Consider the following 6,115-nt stretch of genomic DNA (forward strand, 5'->3'; position numbering starts at 1 on the left):
AACTAATCCCTGAGAGAACTTTCAAATAATCCCTTTAATTTGCTACCTCTCAGAGAGGTACTGAATTGTGTCATCGTTTCACACATGTAAATATCAATGATGGTTAGAATTCCTAGATGAAATGGAAATTAAAATTTATGAGAAAGCAACTGCCAGTAAATTAAACATTCAGAATTTGACTATTGCTAAAGCCATCATTCTGTCGCAAAGTAATGTTGCCGAAAGGACATATTGTAACGAATATTTCGTTACATTCATATATTCTTAATGTTACCTATAATATCAATAGTTTAATCACCACAATTTCAATCATATTATTCTCCGTAAACGGTATAATAGTCACTGCCGGCTGGATCTGCGAAAACAAAAAACGCAAAGACCAAGGGCATTCGTTTTCGACGGAAACGATAGAAAGATCTCTTCCTTCCCAGCGTTTGATGAGAACGGTTGATATCTGGTACGTGCTGACCTTTTGTTTGAAATTATCTTTATTCATAGTAAATTTGTGGAGATCTGTTTAAGTATATCTTTTGCCTTTCCTGGATTTTCTATTCAGTCATAGAAATCAGTTTAATTCTGTAATTAGTGATAATTACACTGCATGTGATTGAAGGTTATTTTTTAAATTTACCTTATACTGGCTTTTATCCAGTCATCGATGAAATTTAGAGTCTTGCAAAGATTGCTAATTCACTAAATTATCTATTCCTCCATATATTTTTGGCTAGAATTGTTTTAAGAAGAAATTCTGCATCGTGGTATTTTTTAGGTTAGAGGATTCATTTCTTTTTATTTTAATACTCTCAAGTCATCCTCTAAATACAGTGAGATCACAGAGTTTCTTCTAGAGAACATCAGATTACCTTGGTGATATTTTTTTAAAAATTGAACTGCTCTAAAAATTAAAAAAAAAATACAGTTAGTGAAGTATCTGCTTTGCACACCTCCTTCATCGTTGAATTGCTTAAGGAAATCAGTATCTACGCTTTATAAAATTTCAGATACTGAATACTTGGCATGTTATTCTCGAGCTACCTGTTGCTGCAGTGACGTTATCATTATTACTAGGACATTTGGAAGTGGACGGGAGAGTTGAAGTTGATTGCTTGGTAACATTCAGGCAGTACCTTTCCAGGACAATTCCTCAGGTGAGCATTTATTTTCTATATGACCTACTTTTGGTCCAATTAATTTCTCTTTGAGAAATAAATGCAAACTTGAGAGAATTTGTTTTCTGGCCTGACTTGTTCTGTAGTAGTTGACTGATACCATTCTATCTTTATCTTCCGATTTATCTTATCAAGGATACTTAAGCAGTCCATTTTATCTGAATTAACTTTATTCTATAAGGTCAACCAGATATCCTCCCTTCTGTATATATGCACTTTGCTTGTTATTTCCCTGGCAATAGCTTAGTACCTTATCTTTAATATTTCCTTGGATCAGTTGTCAATTTGTTTGATGATTTTCAGTATAGTATGAGAATAGTTAATGATTGCCAAACTATTATTTCCTTTCTTTTTTTTTAGTTTAAGATACATTACCCTTTGATATAACTGAATTCCATTGGAATTAATCTTTTTAATTCAGAATATAGTAGTAAAATTCTGAGGATATCTGTGTGTCCCATCATAGTAGAATTGTATCTGATTCATTTCATTGTTTCGCATGATATCGAGAAACTGTATACTGGGTGAAGGACTGATACAGGCAGGAGGTTCCTACTAAATAACTTAATCGAAGAGGCACTCCAACGTGAGCTCTAAATCCATCTCCAGCCAGAGCAGGTGGTTACAAGTCTCTGCAGCCCTCTTCAAGACTCCTCAGCCACCCCAGGTATTCCAACCAGTGAAATTGAATCAGACAACCATCGACACTGTAAATATTCTGAATTTTTTTATTATTTCATATTTCTAATATTATATTACCATCTTTATATATATATATATATATATATATATATATATATATATATATATATATATATATATATATATATATATATATATATATATATATATATATATCCGGCTTAGAGCCATTTTGTAAAAAAGGAAATAAAGTTGTTAATTTTTTTTTATATTTATTTTGCCTTTCAATCCAAGCTAGGTACAAGTCATATCTTTCTCGTTGGTTTTGCCTTTTGCAACCTGGCGCCCAAATATTAGAATTAGTCAAGTAAACTCATGGTTTATTTGATTAATAGTAAACTAATCTGATATAGCTATTAATCCGACCTGTGTTGAACTTACTCACACCCTCCCGTATCAAACTGAGCAGCCTATCAGCAAAAGGTGTTGGCATCCCAAGTTTTGAATTATTGAATTTGCCTTTTCAAAATTTGGGGGGTTACAATATAAGAAAGTAATAACATAATTGATTAGAATATCTATTGAATAGAATTGATATTGATGAAAAATTTCGTATATTTCTCTAATAATTGTTGAAATAGTTGAATGATGTCTATTTAAGAAAAAATTAAAATTTCGAAATTTGTTATGAAATCCGTTCGAATCGTCTTCAAATTCTCCACACGAAACATTTTTTTGAATTTTGGGATAGTCAACAAAAATTCTTTGATTGATTCAAATATTGTTACCTTATTTTTCATGTAATACAGAAATTATAATAGATTCAGTAGGAAGATAGGAGCAATGCGTACGGCAAGCCTTCGTAGGTATGCACTATGGATTTCGTTCAAAAACACTTTTTTGTATTCTCAAATCTCAGCAATTGAATAATTTGTTTTATAGATATCTAAGTTGAGCGCCACACAGTCAATAAAATGAATGATCATTGATATGGTCGACTGTGAAACCAAATCTAATCAAATTCAGTTCTTTAAGGCACGGGAATGAAATGAAACTTTAAAAAATCAGATATTCTGAAGATACTTGACATTCACAAAATACTGGCCGGTGAATTGAATAAAGATAGAAATCAAAATCTGAATGTGCCTCAAATCTGCCATTTGATCATGTGTAAAACAAATTGTAATAACTCAATAATGATCGTAGGTAAAAGTACGCTTTCATTTACCTAAGGATAGTCCAGGTGAAAATATCAGGAAAAGTATTACTTATAAGATTCATGTCAACGTGCAACCTTTTGTGGAACTCTCAAAATCTATATATGAAACTATATCCAAAACGATATCGTTCAATTCTTGAAAATTGACCACACGGCTCACCACTGAACAAATCCCTTCTTGAGATTCTCGTTCATTACTCCCTTTTCCAAAAAATGCCACAACTCTTTGCCGTTCTCATGATCAAGGATCACCTACAGCGCAAATCTATTATGAAGAATTCACCCAAATAATTTTGGCAACACCTCATTCCTGACTTTCGGTTTAACGGAAATAGAAAAACTACTTCGAAGGGATCCGAGTGAATCGGTCCTATTGGAAAGAAAAACTTATCAATCTGTACCAGAAACTAATTTATCATATGTGTATTGAGAAGTGAGAATCTTTGCGAGGCAAAAAGAGGTGAATTGGATTGCTTACACCTCAGGAATTTTTTTTTTTTAAATCAATTATAATTACCTCTCCCAAAAAATAAAGTATTCCACCAAAGGGATATTTAATACAACACGAAGTGCTATTCATTGAAGTTTCGGCTACGGTAGCTCTGCGTACCACACATACTGTAAGAATAAGTAATATCGGGAAGTCTAAATCAGGATTTGTCATAAGTCGGGAAAAAAAGAGTATGAACTAGAACTGATTTTTCGGTTCCAATCAATTTTCGTCTGAAAATACAGACTATCAGCCAATAAAATTCATCTCAAAATCACTGTGCAAATTTAGTATTCAAAATATCGAAATAATTTCTTTCAAAGCATTATTTAGGATGTTTCGCTAATCAAAATTTTATGCACATCAACTGCTTCCAAAAAACGCATTTTTCATTGTTACATATTTTCAAAAAATAGGAATATCGTCTAACAGGAAGGCAGTAAACTGTTTGTAATAGGGAACAAAACCTGAATTTCTGTGGACGTGTTATTGAGAGAAAAGGTCCTTATGATATAGGGCAAAAAATTTATGTCAAGTTCATTGTGTGAGGAAGGAATATGACAACTGTTGAAGTTGACTGAGTGTAAGAAATTCTGTACATTCCTCCAAGATGACAATTTGCAAAGTCCGTTTCCACATCACCCAGGAGGTAGGACTGCGCATGCGTTATCCTTTTTTTATTGTGGAAGTTTCCCCAGTAGGCATATCATAACCACAAAAAAAGTGTCTTTGAAGTTACTGCTTGTGCACTGATACTTACGTTTTGTCATCGTAGGGGAAGTGTTTAGAAATACCTAATATCGAATTTACAACATATATCTATGGTCAATGAGATTGAAAAAAGTTTTACATGCAGGCGTTTCCAGCATTCGAGAAGTAATAGTTTTTCAAAAGATTTATCATTGTGGAAGTGAACAGGAATAGTCAATTCCAAATCATACATTTTATTTTAATGAATTTACAAAGTTATGATATATCAATTTCTTCGGCTATGCAATAATACCACCATGGTAAAGTTTCATCAGAATCGGGTATTAGATATCTTTTATCATCTTCAGGGGAAAGGGCGATCTTTTTCTGGACGATCTTTTCCTGAACGATGGAGTGCACTTGATATTTGTCAGAGCGAATTAGTGTTTGAGTGACACTCATACATTTCCAATTGTTGAGACATTCTTCATAACCGTCAAACGTGATTGACGTTTTCATAACCGATATTTTAACTCCCTTTGCTTTCTTGGTGCTCCCCAAATTCTTCAATTCCATCGCAATTTCATCTTCATCATATCCCTCATTCAGAAATTTATTTTTTCTCCTCATAATCACCCTCAGTTATCAGTACCTTCGTTGCATATAATTCAGAACGAAATCCAACATAGTCCGACATCGGTACGCCATTGTTCTCGTCCTTCATCATCCCGAGAACCTTTTTATTCACCAAAGGAACGTTGAACTGATTATTGGATGGATAATCAGAAGTATCGAAGCGTTGATGACAGTCTCGCTTCATTATCTCGTAAGGGTCTTGTCGCGGCTCGTATATGAGAGAATCGGTATCGGTATACATAACGGTACATCCGTCTCCGAAGCTCTCCACCATATATTCATAGTGGAAATCGTAGATGATTGTCTTTGCCAAATCCAAAATAGCCTGTCCTTCATATATAGGCTTGTTTAGGAAAATTTGCAGCTTATTAAGCTCATTAAGCTCAACAGTTTTCATTGAATATGGTGCAAGACTTGAACTTAGGCTCAGCAATGTAGGCTTCTGCTCCATATCTACCACTCCATTCGGTGAGAAGTGTGATGCTAATTTTTTTCCGAACGTTCTCTATAGTTTTACCGAAGACTGCATTGTTTATTAACTTATATAATTTTTTTTCAAACTCATTTGATGCCTTTGCGCGTAACTTTTCATTCAAATCGATATAGGACTTCATCCATGGACTTTGTTCAAATTTCAACACTCGATGTTTAATATATTTCTTCTTCGGTTGCAAAGTACCCATCAACTTTGAAAGCTGTTTAGCTTTTTCTGGAGGTTTTTTCTTCTTAGGACATATATGTTCCGGGCAAAATGGTAGATCTTTATGTTTGTCATGCAAATGCTGGAAATATTTCAAGTCCATTTCCAGAATGTATCGTTTATTGGCATCATCAGGAATTTGAGTGATATCTATGTTAAAATCTGTCCACTCAAAGCCTCCATATGAAAGATATTGGCTCATTGCCCACTCATACTGATTGTTGACGTCATTCAACTCCGGGAGTCTCTTCAAACAATTTGTTGGTTATTGAGTCGACCCCCGGAGCCTTCTTGACCTTTGCAGCCTTGATATGACCAAAGCCGGACGCATGTCGTCGTCGTCATCTTCCCTGAGGAGTCGGTGAACCCGGTCTTCCAGCAGCATATCGCGATCGATGTCGTCATCGTCGTCAACGTTAAGTTGAAACTGACGTTCCATCGTGTCTGCAAAGGCTAACGCCTTGTCGGCGGGGGAGTAGCACACTCTGCGCTCTCCGTGAATGGGTGAGAGAGCAATCTTCTTCCCCCTGAACCTACGAGTGACTCGCCAAAGCTCGTCACTCCCAGGT

The 6,115-nt window shown here is 34.8% G+C and overlaps 1 long non-coding RNA gene across 1 annotated transcript; it reads left to right on the forward strand.

Moving 5' to 3' along the window:
* The first annotated feature begins 231 nt into the window (after nucleotides 1-231).
* On the forward strand, nucleotides 232-2,076 carry LOC141481349 (uncharacterized). Its single transcript, XR_012464910.1, has 2 exons — nucleotides 232-1,476; nucleotides 1,530-2,076. It is a non-coding gene; the product is annotated as an uncharacterized lncRNA (long non-coding RNA).
* Nucleotides 2,077-6,115: the final 4,039 nt, after the last annotated feature.

Source organism: Leptinotarsa decemlineata, unplaced genomic scaffold, assembly GCF_025532065.1.
Source record: "Leptinotarsa decemlineata unplaced genomic scaffold, Ldec_3_MD MMD2_tig00000157_RagTag_RagTag, whole genome shotgun sequence".
Taxonomy (NCBI): Eukaryota; Metazoa; Arthropoda; class Insecta; order Coleoptera; family Chrysomelidae; genus Leptinotarsa; species Leptinotarsa decemlineata.